Source organism: Apus apus, chromosome 1 (genome assembly GCF_020740795.1).
Source record: "Apus apus isolate bApuApu2 chromosome 1, bApuApu2.pri.cur, whole genome shotgun sequence".
NCBI lineage: Eukaryota > Metazoa > Chordata > Aves > Apodiformes > Apodidae > Apus > Apus apus.
The window spans coordinates 167425339-167447051 of NC_067282.1; positions in this window are offsets into that span (position 1 = coordinate 167425339).

Here is a 21713-nt window from a genome sequence, read left to right on the forward strand (position 1 = left end):
AGTACCCGAAGGTGCCTACAGGAAAGCTGGAGAGGGGATTTTTACAAGGGCATGTCATGAGAGGACAAGAGGTAATGGATCAAAACTGGAAGAGGGAAGATTTAGGTTAGACATTAGGAGAAAATTCTTTACTTTGAGGGTGAGACACAGGTTGCCCAGGGAAGCTGTGGATTCCAACTCCCTGGAATAGTTCAAGACTAGTTTAGGTGGGGCTCTGAGTAATCTGATCCAGTGGGAGGTGTCCCTGCACTTGGTAGGGGAGGTTGGAAGTAGATGATCTTTAAGGAACCTTCCAACCTAAACCATTCTAGGAGTCTGATTCTATGATTCACTTAGATAGCCTGCAGTTTGCTCCCAGATGCTGAGCTAGTCTGGCTCTAAGCTGGACATTTCACCACATCTTCTGTAGCCAATCTGGCAAGTGATTCTGGACCACTGTGAGTAGCTGAGGTGATCAAATGCTTCCTAACAGCCTACTTGTCCTGGTCCATCCTTGAGGAATGCCACACTTCTTGGTGGCTGTTCACCATTCAACATTCTCCTGGATGCCCACTTGAGTTTCATGGGGACTCTTGAAGAGGTAGGAACCTACTTGCAACTCAAAGGACATGATGTAAGCAGAGGGCATAACTTGCTAAAAATACTTGGGTGGAGAAGAGGGGAAAAAGTTACTCTTTAAACAGCTTTCCAGTTTTTTGTGCCTCTTTACAATGAGCGTGAGTAACTCCAGCCAGTTCTCTGGCAGTGGATGCAAGTATCACAGCTGGAAGTCCAGTCAGGATTAAAACAAGTAAATTAAATTTTTGTTCTGAACTAATTTTCTGAAATCTCATTATAGCTAGTGGAGATCTGGCAAATATAGTCTATAAAGATTAGGGAGCAATTTGCTATCTGCTATGTCAGGTTGAGCTGGATCACTCTAGGTGTGATGGACTACCTTGACTAGCTCCCCTTTGCATATAGTGGGAGTCTCAGGACCTCAGACACTGACGTATATTTAAACCTAGATGTCATTAGAGGTGAAATTTCTTCACATGTCTCAAGTTCAGAGGAGAGCTGAATGGGAGGGGCACTGACATGCAGGGGTGGTCAAAGGATTCATGTGACCAAGAAACAGGGAAAAGGCCCAAAGGGACAGTGGTGGCACACCTGTCCACATGGTGGTGAGTTGTTCAGAGTGCCATTCTGCATTCAGTATGCAAACACACATAGACACACACACATATGTACACCCAGGAATAAATAGGCTTTATGGAACCATATGTGTATTCCCATTAGATGAATGCAACCTATGTAGATAATAGTTTATGCACTATCAAACTCACTTGTGAAAAGTGGTCCATAGAATATGGCAAATGGTGAGTCCAGAGTGAATATTTATGACTGAAATTATAACCTAGTGAAAGTGGAGGCTTGTAATGCAAACTCTGTCAGACTTTTTAACTGTAGCTTTGCCAAACAACACCTGGGATCCTGATCTGAACACCGTTTAAAGCAGTGGAAACTTCCCACAGACTTCTGTAGGTTTTAGGATCAGACTTCCAATGCGACCTGCAGTGCCTGCGCATTAAACATCCATTTATCTCTGTTGTTCTGAATCAGCCAAAGGTCTACAACACCAAATTTCTTTTAACTACTAGACCTGGGGGAGCAAATTACATTCAGCATGGCATAAAATGTACTGCATTACACATAAAAAATGTTCTTGCTATTTTCAGTTCCTAGATATTTATTGGACATTTCTACCACCAGCCATTTCTTTGTGCTGAATGGTCTTCTATCTGTTTTGGAGAATAGTATACTGACACATAAATTTAGTCCAAAATATGCAAGAGCCATATTTTAAACAAGAGGCCTATTTAAGTGATAGTCCATAGATTTAAATCTTCGACTTTCTCTGTAAAGTGGAAGCAAATTGTACTTTTTCCTTTTCATTCTATAACGCAATTGTTTAATTGTTACAGCAGAGCTCATTTAGGCGAGTAAAAGCAACACATTTTATGTAGTTCTTTCCAGAGTCAACAAAAGATGTCTAAATAGAATTTCAGATGGAAAATTGTACACATAAATTCACAAGCCTTCCCTCTTGACATCAAACCTTTTACTAGATTTTTCATAACATTCTCTGAGATGCTCTGTTCTTCTTTTCAGTAAAACAAAATGCTAAAGAGTAAATAGGACTTCTGCCAAAATGCTTTTGAACTTTTTTTTTTTTTTAGAATGTGGAGTAGCCATAGTACACCACCTTTACATAAGAAGGAATTCCAGATCACTATCATGACTTTGGGTATGTCATCAGATAGCCATGTTCAATAGGCTATTCATTACTTATCAAAAAAGCAGCATATACAATGGACGTATTAGGTGCATTTGGAGACTAATTTATTTCAAATGTTCTAAGCACAACCCTGTGATGAACAGGGCTGATGTATTTTGATCCTGTTTTTTGGCGTGACATCCACTAGCAAATAACAGCTCAGCAAGCAGATCTGAGCTCTTTCAAACCAAGTAATATTAGCCAGGTCATTCACACATGTTCATCATCTCTGTCAAGGGGAAGAGGATACTTCATTATCTGAGATCTTTTTAATGGTCATTTCTGACACGCCTGCTGTGCCTGGGCAGCATTTCTTCTTACTCATCTTCAACCTCCAGCTGACAGACATTCATACAGAGGCTTTTGTGAGTCTTTTTGTCTGTATTGTAGCAACTCTAGCTTTCATTGGGGGTTTGGTTTTGGATTTTTCTTCATTTCTAAAGAGCAGACTATTATCTCTTTTTATAGGAGTTAGGACTTCATTTTCAAACATAACTTTGAAAGATTCCTATGTTTGCATTAATGGATATTTTTGCAGGTTCTGATTGAGCAAATTTTCATAAAATAGATCATGAAAAGCAGAAATTTTGCTGGGTATCATTTGTTCTTTGGAATTTCATTCTTATGGAGCATGTAGAAAATCCTATTTATGGTATGGTCTTGTCCTGTGGGAAGCAAGTAGCAGATTTTTACACATTACTTTCTCAAATGAGTAATCCTCAACAAGATCTGTAGTGAAAAATCCTCACCTAAGCATGGTTAGATTCCTGATATGTTCAGTTTGGTCCAAAAATTCATTACACCAGTAGGTCTCATCAGCCGCAGGCTGTATTATTTGCACCTCCTATGCTTTTGTTCATGGTTTGTTTTGCCTCACAGGGCTGAACATCCCTTCTGGATGGATAGATGGATAGATGGATAGATATTAGTGCAATCTCCTCTCACTCTGTTCCTCTGAAAACTTGGAATCTTGGTGCAGTAAGTGATCATGGCACTGGCACCATTATTTAGTAAGTATGAAGGATAGAAACTCTGATAATTGAAGGATTAAGTTCAGCAATACTTACCAGTGGTTAAGATAAAATGTGCCCTTTTTGCAGCTTATTTTACAGATGCACACGTATGAAGTTTCTTGCATCTCCTTCTGAAACTCCCATTTCCTGTCTGTGCTGGATTTAATGAGCATCTTATTTTCCTCTGTTACTGTTTTCCTCTCATTTGGCCTGAGTTCTTCCAAATGTCTTTTTCAGCATGCTGGTTTGAGATCACTTACAAAATTCTTCAGGAAGTCGTATCGCACACTCCAGTTCTCAAGTGCAGCATCTTCCATGAGTTGCATGCCTTTAAGAGGTAAGCTTAGTGACCGGGGAATTGCCCCTATTTTGAGGGGATTTATCCAGACTAAGTGCTGAAATACAATGTGTAAGATGTTAATTATGAATTTCATGATCTGAAACTTTCCCATCAGCAAGGTGTAGACACAGTGGAAAATAAAATAATTTAAAAAAACAATGTATTAATAATGCGCGGACTACTGTGCTTCTCAGATGGGATCCATCTTCTGCGCTAATCAGAGGGAAGCAGTCCCATTTGTCAACTCATATAACCCCATATAAAACATAGAGTAACCAGATCCCAGTGGGACACCCAGCATTATGGCAGCTGGCCCTGGGAAGTGATGGCACTGAAGATCACCGTTCCCCAGAGCACCAGCTTCCACTGCTGGATGATTGCTGCTGCTACACTGCAGGCAAGACACAAAGAAATCCAGAGCTTTTAAAATCAGACATGCTCATCAGGGCTAGGTGTATATCCAGGGAAAGGGCATGTCCAGTCGAAAGATCTGCAAGGGTTAGCAATGGAGCTTAAGAGCAATCTGCATTATGTATTTGTGATATATGAATGTGGTTAGAAACCATCCTCTTCCTTGCCCTAAGCTTTTCCATTTGCAAACGATGAAAGAAAAACTACCTGTGAATTCTTGTGTCTTGCAGTGCCCATTCTGTTCCTTACAACAGTCCCTTGCTGGTTTTCAGTTACCATTTCTTCAGTCCCTACCAGAGTCATTCCACCTGTGGTACATCCAGAAGACCTCTTGCCCTGCCTGTAATTCCAGATCACTGTTATGACTGCCTACATACAAGATCAGCCAATGAGAAAATGTTCTCAATATTTCTGAAATACTTTGAATGGTATCTTGCTTGGGATTGCATCTGTAATAAGTAACCCTCCATTTTGCAATTTATTTCAGAATTGTATTATTTTTAATACGCTGTCAAACAAGCTGAGATGACAATTTCCTTGCCTGTTATTCACCACAGTCTAGTGGGTATCACCTTAATAAAATGCCAAAAATACTCTCAGTGGTTATTCATTCTGTTCAGGGTCTTGAGCTCCATCACACTAGCCAAATGCTTGAGCATATGTTCACATCCTCTTGAATCACATTGTTATTTAAATAACATCTGTAATTTCACTAAGTCTTTTCTGCTACCCTTAAAAATCTCTGAGATTTAAAATACTGACATGAGGGTCAGCTATATTCCTGCCACAACTCCTCTCTAATTGTTGAAACTACCCGAGGGATGAATTTGGGTCAAGGTCTTTTCTTCACATCATTTTCTTTAATAGCTCTGTTATTTTTGTATATGCATGATATTAGAAATATCTCAGAATTAATCGTTCCTGAAATAACCATAGTTCTTTCACAGAAGAGATATCTGGGAACCCTGCCTTTACCAACACATTATGTATAGCTAACTAGCCATTGCTTCTAGTTGTCTGACAAATTAATCAAGTAAATCACTCATTGCTGTGATCTTCTAAAACTCATAAAAGATAATGGACAGAGAAATGGACAAGATGTTTGATTTCATTTAGCTTCTAGTTTATTGCCTAGTTCATAAGAGAATGTAAATAAGAAATGAATCCTCAGGGCTATCATATTTCTCAAAAATTGGTCAGCCATAAGTTGCTGATGTGGATGCAGTTCTCCACAGTTCTCCACAGTGCCATGCACAGCTGTTTTGTCAAGTGGTGTGAACCAAACAAGAATTACAAAGATCAGCCAAAGTAAATTACACTGTCAGGAATTTGAAAGAGTCAGAATGCCTTGAGCACAAAGAACAGGTTATTTCCTTTCTGTGAGGGAAATGAGTAGACAGAGACCCACATTACAGATTTATTTACAATACATGTGGTTCTTGCTAAGTATAACCTTGAGCAGCATCATATTGAACAACAAAATCAACGCAGCCTGAGTACTGGAGTTGAAACTTGAGTCTGAAAATTGAATAGTCTTATAGACCACTTAAAAAATTTATCTGGGAAGAGATGCTGTTAAAAGCTAAGACCAATTAACTTTCATATAGTATTTTGAGCTTTACCACTAGTTATAATGAAGCAGTTTCTTTCCACAGAGGAATACAGTCATAAGTATTTTGATTAGGTACTTACCACACTGGGGCTGGCAGAAGTGTGTGAGTTCTCTCCTGCAAGGTTCAGTAGGGGCTGGCAATCAGCTTTAGTCTGCTATTTCCCTTTCTGCCCTTGTTTCAATATTCTCCTTGATTTGCAATCACCCTCAAAGGTCTCTGCCTTTATTAAGGCTATCTAAAAATCCTTTAGTGAATCTACTCCTTGTAGAGTTATTTCTTTTAAATATCTGTTAATTATTCAGGGATTTTGAAACCTTTTGGCTAGGCTATGCATTAAGAAATCCACTTGCTAAAGTAGCCTACCTTATTTTTTATTCCAAAATAAAACTCAACCAAAAAACACTAGCCTCAGATAAGAATTTCTTAACAAAGAACAAACAAATTAAGCTTAAACATTTATTCTTTTTTACATTTGCATGTGTGCAGACTGAAGATCTTACCATACAGTTTTTGCTAAGTAGTCAGTTATTTTAAACTATAGGCAAAATGTATTGCACTAATATATTTTACAAATCAAAATGTTTATTTCCATTATTATTGTGATATGTATAAACCAACTATCAGGAATTAGAAAGGATGTAAACACACAAAGCACTCTTTTTTTTCTCAAACAGGAGAAAAAATATGCCAACGTCTCCCCTAATTAACAAACACATGCTTTGGGTTATTTACCACTAAGCACAGTGGATTCAGAATTTTCAGACTTTTCAGAAAACCACATGCTATAATTTTTCTGTTTCACCAAAACTGCATATCATATATCACTTGAATTTACTCTAGCTGTAGACATATCAAGTAGGAGAGGGCTTTAACTTTGTACCTTTCTATGATGAATTTTGAAACTTTGTGTTAAAAGCTATTAAAAAAGGCCTGCTTCAGAAGAGTCCTCAGCTATGGTCTTGGTAAGTTTAAAAACAGCCAAGAGAAACTGAAAAAAAATAGAGTACAGATTTGGAGTCACCTACAAGTTTTTAGTTATGTGTCTTCCAATTCAAGGAAGTTTGGAGTTATTTTTCTTTTGGTATCTGAATGAAAATTATGCTGAAAACTTTATTTCAGAGTACAATCCCAAAATTCTGCAGATATCAGAGTGTTTGGTGGCCTCCCTTTATGTTGGCAGCTCAAACTGAAATAAATCAGATCTATGAAATATCTGATCTTTGCTAAGAGAAGCAATGACAACATAGATTTTTCTTGCTCCTAACATAGCAGAAAGAAGCAATATCACACACACACAAAAAAGATGTTAATATCCAACTGATAGGAAATGTTCTGTTCCCAAGTTATCTGGGCATTTCATGGAAATCACATGCACCTGCATGAAAAAAGGAAAAAGAGATCAAAGAGAGAACAAACTATTTATGATAAGGAGAGCCATAGGTAAGGGTGATGAGAGGAGTCTCTGCCCTTTATTGATTTTTGACAAAAAAAATCTCTTAGATGAGGATTGGGTTAGGGATCAGTTGCATAATCTGGACATCCATAAATCGATGGGTCCGGATGAAATGCATCCAAGGGTGCTGAGGGAGCTGGCGGAGGTCATTGCTAGTCCACTCTCCATCATCTTCGGTAAGTCTTGGGTAACAGGAGAGGTGCCTGAGGACTGGAGGATAGCAAACGTCACTCCAGTCTACAAGAAGGGCAAGAAGGAGGACCCGGGTAACTATAGACCGGTCAGCCTCACCTCCATCCCTGGAAAGGTAATGGAACAACTTGTCCTTGGCACTGTCTCTAGACATATCAAGGACATGGGGGTCATCAAGAGCAGTCAACATGGTTTTACCAAGGGTAAGTCATGTTTGACTAACCTCATAGCCTTCTATGAGGAAATTACTAGGTGGATAGATGATGGTAGAGGGGTAGATGTGGTCTATCTTGATTTCAGTAAAGCATTTGACACCGTCTCCCACAGCATCCTTGTAGATAAGTTGATCAAGTATGGGTTTGATGATCAGGCAGTGAGGTGGATCAAGAAGTGGTTGAAAGGAAGAAGTCAGAGAGTTGTAGTCAATGGGGCAGAATCTAGTTGGAGGCCTGTGACTAGTGGAGTCCCTCAGGGGTCGGTACTGGGACCGGTGTTGTTCAACATCTTCATCAACGACCTGGATGAGGGTACAGAATGTACCCTCAGCAAGTTTGCTGATGACACCAAGCTGGGAGAAGTGGCTGACACACCAGAAGGCTGTGCTGCCATTCAGAGAGACTTAGACAGGCTGGAGACTTGGGCGGGGAAAAACCTGATGAAGTTTAACAAGAGCAAGTGTAGAGTTTTGCATTTGGGGAAGAAAAACGCCATGCACCAGTACAGGTTGGGGGCTGACCTGCTGGAGAGCAGTGTAGGTGAAAGGGACCTGGGGGTCATGGTAGACAGGAGGATGGCCATGAGTCAGCAGTGTGCCCTTGTGGCTAAGAAGGCCAATGGCATCCTGGGGTGTATTAGAAAGGGTGTGGTTAGTAGGTCAAGAGAGGTTCTCCTCCCCCTCTATTCTGCATTGGTGAGGCCACATCTGGAATATTGTGTCCAGTTCTGGGCCCCTCAGTTCAAGAAGGACAGGGAAGTGCTTGAAAGAGTCCAGCGCAGAGCCACAAGGATGATGAAGGGAGTGGAACATCTCCCTTATGAGGAAAGGCTGAGGGAGCTGGGTCTCTTTAGTTTGGAGAAAAGGAGACTGAGGGGGGACCTCATCAATGTTTACAAATATGTAAAGGGCGAGTGTCAAGATGATGGAGTTAAGCTTTTTTCGGTGATGACCAGTGATAGGACAAGGAGTAATGGATACAAGTTGGAGCATAGGAGGTTTAAGATGAATATCAGGAAAAATTTTTTTACTGTAAGAGTGACAGAGCACTGGAACAGGCTGCCCAGAGAGGTTGTGGAGTCTCCTTCACTGGAGACATTCAAAACCCGCCTGGACGCCTTCCTGTGTGATGTACTCTAGGTGACCCTGCTCTGGCAGGGGGGTTGGACTAGATGATCTTTCGAGGTCCCTTCCAACCCCTAAGATTCTATGATTCTATGATTCTATGATATAACTCTATAAACTGTATCAACTACAGAAATAAGTTTCAGTTTGTGAATATTTCTGCTTTCTCAGAAATGTTGCATCTGGGAAAAGTCTAGATTCCAGAAGTAGAAAACTGGAAGAAATCCTAACATGAACAAATTCAACTTTCCTTCCTTTTACCTTCTTTTTTTGTTACCATGTTGACCTGTAATATAGCCTTGCCATTGCTTCTAACAGGCAATGAGCTGTGTACAGAGTTTGCAAGGTCTTGGGACTGAGACTGTCAGGTCTACTCTGCCTGAGCTTTTCTTGACCCACCTGAAGACTTGTTTTACTTGGTTTAGCTCTAACATTTTTTTCTAATTGACCATGTCTCTAAGGTGAATTTATTTTAGTTCTGTTTATCTTTGTATGCTATCACCTCCAATGCAATGAGGTAGTGTGGACATAGCAGAAGGTTTGGTATGATAGCAAAAGCTTTAAGAAGTGAGGCCACAGGTTGTGTGCGACATTGAGGAGTGTAGGCATGGGATGGTAAAAGATGAGGGACAGGTTTGACATGGGAGACTCCACCCTTATAAATAGCTCATCAGTGGTCAGCTGAAGAAATTGCATACCTGGAGCTGGATGAAATTGATGTACAAGTAACAGATAAAAAAAGGAAGAGTATCTAATACATCAATGTTACCACATATGGCAAATTTGGGTGCAAGATGTAGTTGTAGATTGACGAAAAATAAGAGTGTAACAGCATGGTGCCAAATGTATAAAAATTATTCTCAAGTGAATCCCAGACTGGGGAGAAAGAAGAAACTATCAACACCATATGCCTTTCACCGAAAGACACTTGATCTTGACATCTCCTCATAATGCCCTCTCCAGCACTTTGGACCTACCAACTTTGCAGCTGAGTGGAACAGAGGAAAGAGGAGCACAACATCAGGAAAGGGATAAAGACTAAATGGGTGTATTTCAATTTTAACTGCATAATTACTATTATTGAGCTTTTTTCTGTATAGAAATAGCCTTATTCTGTATTACTATTTCTTTTTCTCTAACAACTAAGACTAGGTTAATAATGACTATTGACTTAGATTTCAAGTACACTAACAACGAACTCTTAGCTTTATATGCAATGGGTTCCCTTCTGCCTAATGCCCTGAACACAAGAGACTATGAAGAGCTATATTACTTCTGACCCATAAGTCCACCTAGCCCAACTCCCTTTCTCCAACTTTAGCCATACAGGGATGTGGTGGGTGCTCTTAAGGATGCTGTGCCCCGTGTTAGAAGTAATGACAAGATTTGCTTACAGGGGACAGCTTGACCTTACTGACCTCACTTTCAAAGCTTTCTGGTTTTTACTTCTGACTTATGATGGTGAGATCAAAACTCTCAAACCTGGCTGCCTAAAGTTAGGTAATAACAGCAATAATGAGGCACTGTGCCCACTATCCCTAAGACAAAGCAACCCATCTCTTGACGTTTGCTTCAGGCACATGAAGTAACACTTTCATGCACTTTTCTGCTGAATTAATCCCTTTGGTTCCACTTCCCACCCAAATTCTTCTATTTTGTATAGTTTCTCCTATTCGCCACACATATATACCTTCAAAATGTTTTTGTTCACCAGCTCTCATCTACCAGCTGTGTATAATTTCAAACCTTTTTAAAAAGAAAATCAATCAAAAGCTTCCTCTCTATTTCTAATAGTTTTTAACATTACTATTGCAATTTCTTTTTCATGTTTTATCCTACTGATGGGACCCTGACCTACGGGATTACCTTTGAGTCCTGCCTCACCTTTAGGCTCTGACTGCTAAACAGAATGGTTCTTACTGCTCAGTTACCTGCCTTTTTTTCAAATTTGTAGGTTTTTTGCTTTCTTTTTCCTTCCCCATGATCCTACATAATTCATTCCTGCACCTGGCTATAGTCATTCCACAAAGGGTCTGGGCTGCCTCTTGGATTATCCTAGATGCTTCCTATTCAGTTCCTTTCTCACCATTTTCAAACATTCCTTCTTTTGATAACATGTTTAGAATTGCTGATGCTCTCCAGGTGACTATAAAACCTTTTGTCAGACCTCATTTCACAGATGCTTTCTTAGTGTAATAGCTCATCCTATGCTTAGACAAACTTCTCCCGTAAACAAACCTTGTCTTGCTGTGGCAATGTAGAAAAGCTGTCTACGTATAAAAATGGGTGTTGGGAAAATACTAGTTTATAAGTTTTACTCTAGATTCTGTCTGGTTTTCCCTGAAACTGGTAAAAACAGGAACAGGGTTATATACCCAGGCAAAATGGTGAGCTCTCTCTCTAAAGCGTGATTGCTTGTACTTCTAAGAATTCCAGATACCTATGGATGAGAATCATCATGATTTTTGTTAAACTGCCATTTCTCTTCCTTTCCACTGACACTCTGCTTCCTCTCCCCAACCCAACACCAAATATCAATTGCACAGTCAGACCTCTGTTGTTTACTTTCCTGGATATTATCTTATGCTATAGAAAATAGTATTCACTGTAAAAGCCTTACACAGCTCTCTCACATTCTACATTTCTTCTGAAATATGCACATGCTTTCTTCATCCTTTCTCTCCTTAGCAGGCGATTCTTCACAGAAATCTCAGAACTGTCAGTTCTACATATGAAATGACAGGGAGTCCTTTCCCTTTAAAAGAATACACGCATGCCTGTTTCTACAAAAATGCGCACAAAAAGATTTTCATGTTTTTGTTTCTGTAGCAGTAATCAAAAGAGGCATTATTTGTGGAATGGCCACTGTATTTTTCTGTTTTGGGAAAATGAACCTTTAAGATGCTGTGGTAATTGCTTGCATAGCTCAAAATGAAAAGAGCGTCTTAGAACAGAAATGGTGGTACACCCTCCTTGGAAAAATAATATAAAAATGAAAGAGCTGCTCAAATGCATTACCTTTCCAATGACCCTTCCTGGCTATCTTATCTGAATAAATAACCTTAAATTACTGTGGACTACAGGTTCACTACTGGAAGGGTAGTTGTCCATGAGACATTTAAAACTAAAGAAAAATAAACCCTCTGCATCTGTGTAAAGCTCAAAGGCTGTACAAGGTATTAAAAGAAGACCACAGAAAGGGATGCCAACAGGTCATAAGAGCAAGAGGAATTATCTTCTGGGATGTGCTCTTTAAACTATTATAATGTTTAACTTCTCACAAACAGGTGTGACATTTGATACTGCTTTTCAGGCAAAGCCTGGCCCTGGGTCACCCACAGGCACATGGTACTAATAGATTTCAGCAGGTTCTACAGAACAACATTGTAAAAGGAAAAAAAGGAGTGAAATTATGCAGATGATAAAGCTGACACATTTTGGAACTGAAATGGCATTATTTGCAAATAACTTTTTTTGCTGCTCCTCCCTGCTCTGCAAACTGACATCCCATTATCAAGGATTGAAAATTTTATGCCAAAGAAAAAGTATTGACCTTCAAGTTAATGCTATTAAAAATGTAATTTGATTCAAATGAATGGAGTTGGAAAGAATCTCTACATAAAGTGCAATACTGTCTTAATTAACAGTGCGTTTATGTGCAGAAGCAGAAGGTCAGAGGCATTAATGTATTTGCTGGAAAAGACTGACCAGAAGTCACAAATCCTTAAAATACTGAATTACTTTAGAACTCTGATTTTATGCAAAAGTCAGGCATTTTGTGTTCCAACATATTTCAGCAAACAGAAGAAAATCCAGCCACTCCAAATCACGTTAAATCACCTAAATACAAACCATGATCTAAACCACCCTTTTTAACTTTTGCTATTAACAATAATTCCTCCTTAATTTCCCCTTTTATCAGGTTTTGATGGTGCACTCAGCCCTGTACAGGGTGCAGAACTCGGATTATTGTTGAAAGAAGTTGGGCAAAGTTTTTGTCTAAAAAGTTCTGTCTTGGCCCAACCGAGGTTTTGAAAATATGTGTGATTTGGTTTTCAGTTTTTTTAAGGAAAGCACATTCTCTTATGGTATTCTATAACATAAAATTTATTTAGATAAAAAAAAAATTAAAAAACATCCTTATGCAGGTACTGTAATTTTTGCTCCTGAAAACTGCTTTCCCTTCCCTTCCCTTCCTTTCCTTTCCCTTCCCTTCCCCTCCTTTTTTGACAGAGGATTTAGCTTTTTAATCCTATTTTAATTAAAACTCATGTACTTTAAGTCCAGATTGAATAATTCAGTCTTCTAAACTGTATTCCTTCCTATTTCTCTTTCATTTTGCTGTTGCCACAGTAAGTTACTTTGAAGCTAAACCTATATCTTAGTCAAAATCTTCCTTCCTGAATGTCATGGTAATTTGATTTGAATACAAGGGGCAAACTGTCTATTACCTCTTTTTGATCATATTTTCCAGTGAATGATTACTAAGGGTGTAAATCATGCCTAATTTTGAAGTTAAACTTGTCTGGCTTAGGTTTCTAGCTATTCATGCTTATTATATTGTTATCCAATTTTCAGTCCAGAATAATATTTAGGCACTTAAACATATGGCTGTATCTTTGTGATCAACTAGAACAGATTCAGATCTTTTAGATGGCCACCCTAGGAATTTTTGCCTAGTCTTCAAACCATAGTGCTCCAAGATACTAAAGCTTTTTAAAAGTCATTCATGTTCCCTTGGTCTATGTTGCTGAGCTGCATCTGAAGCTTACTAGCTTATTAAACTTATTCTATTTATTAGAAATGTAAGGTTTAAGTAGCAAGCACACTTTTCCACATAAAATTGGGTCATCTTTGTATCACCACAAGGCTGAAAACAGTTGAGATCTGGAGCTCTTGTCGTTATTATGTATGTCAGCTATTTCATAGCTTGACTCAGGCTTTCAGCATGAGAATGAGCAGCATTTACTACTCAGATTTCTGTACAAGAGTCCTAACAAAAGAGGTTTAGAAAACGATTGTTTTCTGTCCATTTTCAACTTTGAAGACAAGCAAATAGTATAGCTTCCTGTGATGGGTTTCTGAATAGCCGAAGTCAGAACAGTCCAAAATCTTTCATGCTGCAACTTGTGAAAAATCAGCTTCAAGACCAGCATACCAGAACCATACACATTATTCTAATAAATGTTTATGTAAATCAAGTCACCTCCTTGCACTTTTAAAGATCCAAAAATTGCATTAGTTTGTTTGTGTCTCGAAACTACACAAGGCAGTTATGTTGAATTATTTTTCTATGAAGACATTAGGAATTTTACAGATCCATTGGTGCAGAATTTTTTTTATTTTTTTTTTTTCTGTGCACAGGCTGAATCAGCTTTTGGCTATATTAATTTTATTCATTTTTTCTTTTTTTTTTTTTTTTTTTTCTTTTGATAGCTCCCAATTTATGAAGTGAAGGGGGAACTGCCACCCTGGTATGAATGAGAAAGGAGAACCTCTCTGCATCAAGTCATATTCTCCTATTAAGTCACATGATAGAAGAAACTGTCCTTGGAAATCATTCTCCTGCTTCATGTGAATCTTTTTTTGCAAGGATTCATGCTGACCCAAGGGTCTGGTTTAAATTTTATGAGTTGAATCTGGGCTTTCATTGTGTCAATAACCAAGTCTGAACCAAGAATGTAAACTAGAAAATGGTTTAGTTCCATGCTTTCTATTTGTAAGACAAAAAGGAAGCTAAAAGCAATGCTAGGATGCCAAATTACCAGCAATTTAGTTTCTATTCTGCTCTGGCAGCAGCTGCTATTCTGTGATTTTTCATCTTGAGGGTTTATGACCAAGCTACAATTGAATCCTAGATTGTTAATAAAAATGTATATTCATAAATGCACACCTTCAGTATTGTTAGATTGCTAATAGATGTTTTAGCTTTCTGCTTTGAATTTCATGTGTATTATAGAAACAGGACATTCATAGTAGATAAAAGCACTACTGGTGCATACATCTGGAATTATTCTAGTGAAATAAAAAAGTATCTGAGAGCCACTGCTGATAAAATGCTACAAAGCAGAATCATTAGAAGTTACAGAAAAAGCTCCAAGTATTGTGAGATACCAATAATGGTATTTTTTTCTGAGAATTGAAAATGTGGAGGCTTCCTTAGACCCCAAATACCTGCTATGCACACCTGTTTCATTATTCTATTCTGCAGAAAATAAGGGTATATTTTACTCTGCAAACAGTATGTGATCAGCAGATCACCTCAGTTAATACCTCTTGTCAGCATCCAAAGTGACAGACAGTCAAAGGAGAGCATTTATGGGGCAGAAGGGAAATGAGGGCAGATGACAGAATATGCAATTAATTTATTATTCCAAGGATGTCAGACAGTCTTACAATACTTAGCATTAAATCTGTTTTTGACAGTATGTTATTTTTTAAATGAAACTTTCCAGGGACTTAAAATGTCCCCTTGCTTCCTGCTAAGTAGAACAGGCTGCCCAGACTGGAGACTTTCAAGACCCACTTGGATACATTTCTGTGTGACCTGCCCTACATGGTCTTGCTCTGGCAACGGGTTTGGACTAGATGATCTCCAGAGGTCTATTCCAACCCCTAACATTCGGTGATTCTGTGTAGAAGATACTGATTTAGGCAGGCTTTTCTTATTTAAATATAATATCTTTTTCTCCTTCATCTGTTCCATGTGAGATTTATTAGGTTTCATGAGTGACTGGCATTATCTGAACAACTGATGCATTCTACAGAACAAGCTCCTGTTGCTTCACATCTCAGACTTTAAAAAGTTACTAAAACTTCATGTACACTAGACAACCAGCATATTAAATCTTTGACCAAAATCAAATTCCCTGCAGTAGAAGAGTTAAACACTAATTATGTAGATACTTGTAGTTAATTCTGTTAAGCCAAGCTTTGTTTTGACTTCAAATTACACAGTTAATATATAAATAAATATAATCTTGTTTGTTATTTTTTCTCAGTAGTTAAAATCCTCTAGAGTATTTAATGACATGTGTAATTATGTGCAAGACTAATTACCAATGGCCCAGTTGTGCCTTAAGGCATACTTTCAAAAGACACCAGTACGGGTAACTGGGGCCAAATTTTCAAAAGAGCTGTGTTATTATGTAGATCTAGAAACTGTGAAAACAAACAACAGAGGGCAAATGAACAGCAGAAGGCAACAAAGGCAGAGGAAGAAGAGAAAGAAAGCACAGCAGATTCACACTGTTTTACAAAATAATAAAAATGGTATTTTATGAGAGCATTCTAAATGAATATTTTACATCAATATAGTAGAAAATCTTTGTTTAAAACACAGGATGAACTGCAGCAAGGGAAGTTGAACTTACTTTGGTCTTTACTCTCTTCCCAATATATGGATATGAAATACAAGTCTTCAAACATTTTAAAAGTAGAAAAGACAATTGAAACATATATCTAGATGTATATTTATATATATGCAGAGATGGACAAAAAAATGTAATATGCGTATTTAGCACTGAATCTTACCCACCCTAGGGCTCAGATTTAATATGTGACCACAAATGATGCCCATAAACTCAGTTTATTTATTAGGGGAAAAATTGTATATACGAGACAACACAGTATTTTTTTGACTGAATGTAGTAACTAGATTTGGAATCCTTGAATTCATTACATTGAAGACGGAAAAAGTCAATTAAGTTATCAGTAGAGGAAGTTTCAAAAATGCTAGAAAACTTATTAAAGTGCCTTCAGCATGTGCCTAAAGCCATTTGGGAACAATTTTCAAGGTCTTAAAGTACTCTTTTTCTCAGTATGAAAGCTCAGCTAAAGTAAAAAAAAAAATATTTATTTAAAGATTATACCAGCAAAATGGAAAGTCATCTGACAGACAATCAAATATTTAATTTAATTATTACTAATTCCACTTATCAGGTTTTATACTAAAATTAGAACGTCTTTTTAAAGATTTTAAAGAACATTAGAACATAATCCTTTCATTGATAAACTATTTAGTGAATAACTGTAAGAATGAATAGCTGAAATAAAACATTAGACTAGCCCTTTTAGTTTTACCTATTTCATTGGAATTTGCTGGCCGTTTTTCTCTAAACCAGTATTATCAGCATAAATTAGTTCAGCCTTTTTTATAAAATATTAGTCATTATTTGTAATAGTTTTCATTTATTCATTTATTTAATTTTGAATACTAATACAAAATGTCTGTTTCAGTCAAGTCCTTGATCCATGATTTACAAGGAAAAGATTAACCAGGCTAAGCATAGCTCCATTATAGATGCAAATGTAAGACATCTTAGAATATTATTGGATTTAAAAATCTATTTGTGGAAAACTGGTAGTTGGTGATCAAGAAGCAAATTAATATTTGGCAAGTTAGCTCAGGAAATCTGTTAAAATGAATGATTAAAATAAGCCATATCCTACTTATTAACATAGTGATGAAGGCTCTTCCAAAACACTAAGAAAAACATTGCATATACTTCTGTACAATAATCTTAATTTTAACCAAATTAAGGCATTTTATAACAGAGGTTTATTCATGGAGCACTGTTTGCTTTGTTCAGGCTTGTCATTGTGCCTAACATTACCACAGATTTCAATATAGTGCAAAATCCCAGGGAGGCAAATAACCTAATGTTGTCCAGTACAAAGAGACAGACTGGTAATACTGGCAGAGTGAAAGAAAAATGTTCATTACCTGGCCTGGTCAATAATATAATAGAAAGATGTGGCACATTAGTGTCTCAGTGTATTTTGGCTGTCAGGCTTTCAAAGTAACCATGTTAAAGAAGCAGTAGACTGTGAGTTCACCAGTTACCCTGCAAAACCCAATGCAGAACTCTGAAATGGAGTGGTGAAAGGATGATACAATTTTCCTGTGGATAGATATTAAACTCATGCTTTTTTTTTTCTGCCTTCTATACACTAGAACTTTATACATTGAGATGAGACTGAAAACAAATGTTCTGGGTGAACTTTCCACTATTATTAACTTATTTTAGGCATCTTAGGTAGGAATCCATTTGTCTAACTTTAGATCTCTACAGCGTAGACATCTAATCAGGCTAGGCTCAGTGAAGAGAAAAAAACACATTCAAGGGGCTCTTCACCTGTTTTAGACTTGAGGATGAGATGAATGATACACAGAAAGTGCTTATTTTTCTCTCTAAAGGGAGAGAGCTCAGATGTTGACACCTCCATTGTAGACATATGCATTGGGTTAGATTAATTCCACTCTCTCTTTTACAAGGAAGGGGAAGACAACAGAGAAATCCTGCTTTTTTGTTTCACTGATGAGCATATATGAAACACTGTATCATTAAGGAATTAGACTTTTAGCAAAAGCAGAACATGACATTAGCTTTCCACATAAATAGATCTTCAGTAAGAAGGGTGGCTTGCTGCCCTTGCACTAATAAATTGAAGAGTGATCATGAGCACATACCACCCTGTACAGCAAGGACCTTGCTTAATTTAATTACAGAAAGACAGTGTTACATGTGAAGATGTTTTGGAAAGTGGGCTTCTCTGGCCCTGTTTTTCTTCTACAGAGAATTGCACAAGGAGACTTCTGGCCACATAGCCATCTGGTACAGCTGGAAAGAACATTTTTTTCTTTACTGGCATGGAATCTCAAGTCATTGTCAGTATCATTCAGCCTCCTGAGCAATTTTCTGCTGAAAATGCCAAAATATTACAGTACTCTCTCCAGTCTTCTGATTTTCTGTTTGTTTGACTATTGACACCACCACCCACAATGTTAGCATAAGGATTATGTCAGATCAAATCTCAGCATATTCTGTGTTATGGATTGTATTGCTCAAAAACCTATTCAGTCTGCTCATAGGTTTGCAGTCCAGGTCAGAAAACAAGCATTCTGAGTTTCTTAGATATTCCTGGTCTGGCCATGGTTTCACATCTGGGAGAGCTTAGTAACTCTTGGTGCATGGCAGAAAATAGCTTGAAGCCATTTGCACCTGCTTTTGAGGCTGTATCTCCAGAACAGAACTGACAGCTGTATTATTTCCAAAATCCAATAGTAATCCTTACATGGGTTCAAAAAATGATAGAGCGTTCATGGAAATAGAAATAATGCTAAATCATTAGCTTAAGAAAATACCACTTCTGGTTTTTTAAAGTTCCTGAACCCCAAATTTCTAGAAGAGTATTCTGAGGAAGGAGCAGTACATGTCTGCTTTATCCTTACAGTTTGTAGGACTCTGGTATTGTCTTCTGTCAGAAATAAGGTAAAGGGGAAGGGGAGTCCTAGATGCCTTGACATGAGGCAATCCAGAGTAGCTCAGAGGGCTTCACATGCCAACACTCTCACATGCTCTTACTGATCAACTCCCCCGGGGACTGTGCAAAAGCAGATCAGAGCTGCTTAAGTCAGCCCTGTGCTGTGCTAAAGGAACATCCCAGGGACACGAATAAAGGAGTTTCTCAGGCAGTTGTTCTGGATCCTGCCTTATTCATATCAGAGACACAGCAACAGAGCAACATAATTTGGTTTGCTATTTTTATACTGCCTATAAATAAAATCTAAATATTATCCTTTGTTGTTGTTGTTGTAAACTACCAACCATGAACTTGAACCACAAAAACTCAGCCAGAGTTTAAAACATCCATGTTTCTATGAATTTCAATTCATGCTGCCAAGATACAGTATTTAATGAAGTGTTCTGAGTTAATTAAAAGTGATGAGAAAGAAGGCTTTTTTTCTCTGAAAATGTTGTTCTCTTTTACAGCCAACCAAACTCTAGATGCTTGACCATTGACCTCCTACAACTTGTCACTCAGTTTGTAAGAAATGCCACTTTTTCTCAACAATCACTCAGGTTTCTTGGACATATGGTACTTGTTTTTCTGATTTAAAAACAGCTTGACTCTTTTTTATTCTTTTATTCTTTACTAGAGTACACTACAATTTACTGGCTTTTCAATTTTTTTTTTGTCTATGTTAGAACTAGAAGATGTTCTTTCCCTCATAAGGGAGTCCAGACCATAGTATTTCCTTTGCCTTGAGAACAAATTGTGCAGTTGGTATCTTCTTCCATATACAAGGGATTGTAATTTCGCCTGGATCACACAGACATGATGGATTTAATTTTCAACTACAAATATTCTTAATGAACTATTAGTGAAATTTGATGTCTAGATGATTTCAAAATGAGTAACAGTGCAGTGCTTTTAAAACAAAAGCATTTATTTCTAAAATGTTTCAGTGATACTACAAACACGAATACTGTGGGTTCTGTAGTTCTCACTTACCATACTAGTTCTCATTTATGCCCTTAATTTTCTTGGTGCAGCACCTATTTAAATCATTAAGTAACATTACTCTGACAGATGACTTCATGGTTTTTGAAGGATGTGTTAGTTTAAATTAGAGCCCAGTGTGGGATTCTTCTGGATGGCTAATTTCACAACATTTCAACTTGCACTATAAAAAAGAAAACAACAACAAAAAATCAACACAAAACAAACCAACAACACAAAACAAAATAAAACAAACAAAAAAAACCCCACCCAAAGACAATGTTCCGGCTGTCCTCAATTAATCTTCAGATCCTTCAATGGGTTGACTTAAATTTCAAAGTCACTTGCTCGCTATGTGATTGTGATATCCCATGGCTATAAGAAAGCAACTGTTAATGTCAAACGTGAAGTTTATGTACAGAAAAACAGCAACTGGGCCATGATTTTAGAACTTGTTTCCATGATAGATCAGGGCAACCTCAAACTTCACCGTCAATGTTAAATGTTAAATCCAGTTTTTATCCTAACTTTGTATAAATAATGTCATATAAAACATTCTGTAACTCACTTTTCTGAGAATAAAAGATGTAGAAAAAGCTGCAGAGATTTTCCTGTGCATATTTAACATGCAAAGTATAATATGTATATAATGTATAAAAGTATATAAAATAATAATAAATAATAAATAAATAAAATATAATCTATAAAATATAATATGACATGACATGATATCCAGAGGGACCTTGACAGGTTTGAGAAGTTGGCTTGTGCAAGTTGCATGAAGTTCAACGAGGCCAAGTGCAAAGTTCTGCACCTGGGTTGTGTCAATCCCAAGCAAAAATACAGGCTGGGTTTTGAATGGATCAAAAAACATCTAGAGGAGAAGGACTTAGGGGTAATGATGGATGAGAAGCTCAACATGAGGCGGCAATGTGTGCTTGCAGCCGAGAAAGCCAACCATGTCCTGGGCTGCATCAAAAGAAATATGGCCAGCAGGTCAAGGGAGGGGATTCTCCCCCTTTGCTGGTTTCTTGTGAGTCCCCACCTGGAGTACTGTGTCCAATTCTGGAGCCCTCAACATAAGAAGGACATGGAACTTGTGGTGACAGTCCAGAGCAGGGCCACAAAGACAATCTGAGGGCTGGAGCACACCTCTGAAGAGAAGCTGAGAAAGTTGGGGTTGTTCAGCCTGGAGAAGAAAAGGCTCCAGGTACACCTCATAGTGGCTTTCCAGTACTTAAAGAGATCTACAGGAAAGCTGGGAAGGGACTTTTTACAGGGGTGTATAGTGATAGGACAAGGGGTAATGGATCAAACCTGGAAGAGAAGAGATTAAGATTAGACATTAGGAGGACATAACTTCATGTGAGGATGGTGAGACTCAGGAACAGGTTGCTCAGGAAAGCTGTGGAAGTCGCATCCCTGGAAGTGTTCAAACCAGTTTAGATGTGGCTCTAAGCAACCTGATCTAGTGGGAGGTGTCCCTTCTCATGCAGGGAGATTGGAAGTAAAGGATCTTTAATGTCCCTTTCAACTCAAACCATTCTATGATTCTATGATACGATATGATACAGCATTATATGACACATTGTGTTATCAATTTTGGCCTCAGATTTGGATTTTGGACAGCAGAAAATGATTGAACTGAATGTAGTGAATTTTTTGGTGGAAAAGCAGGGCAGGATCTCTGAAGAAATGCTGTAGTCACCCTCAGTTCTTTGGGGAAGCTAAGGAGGAGACCTGAAGAAT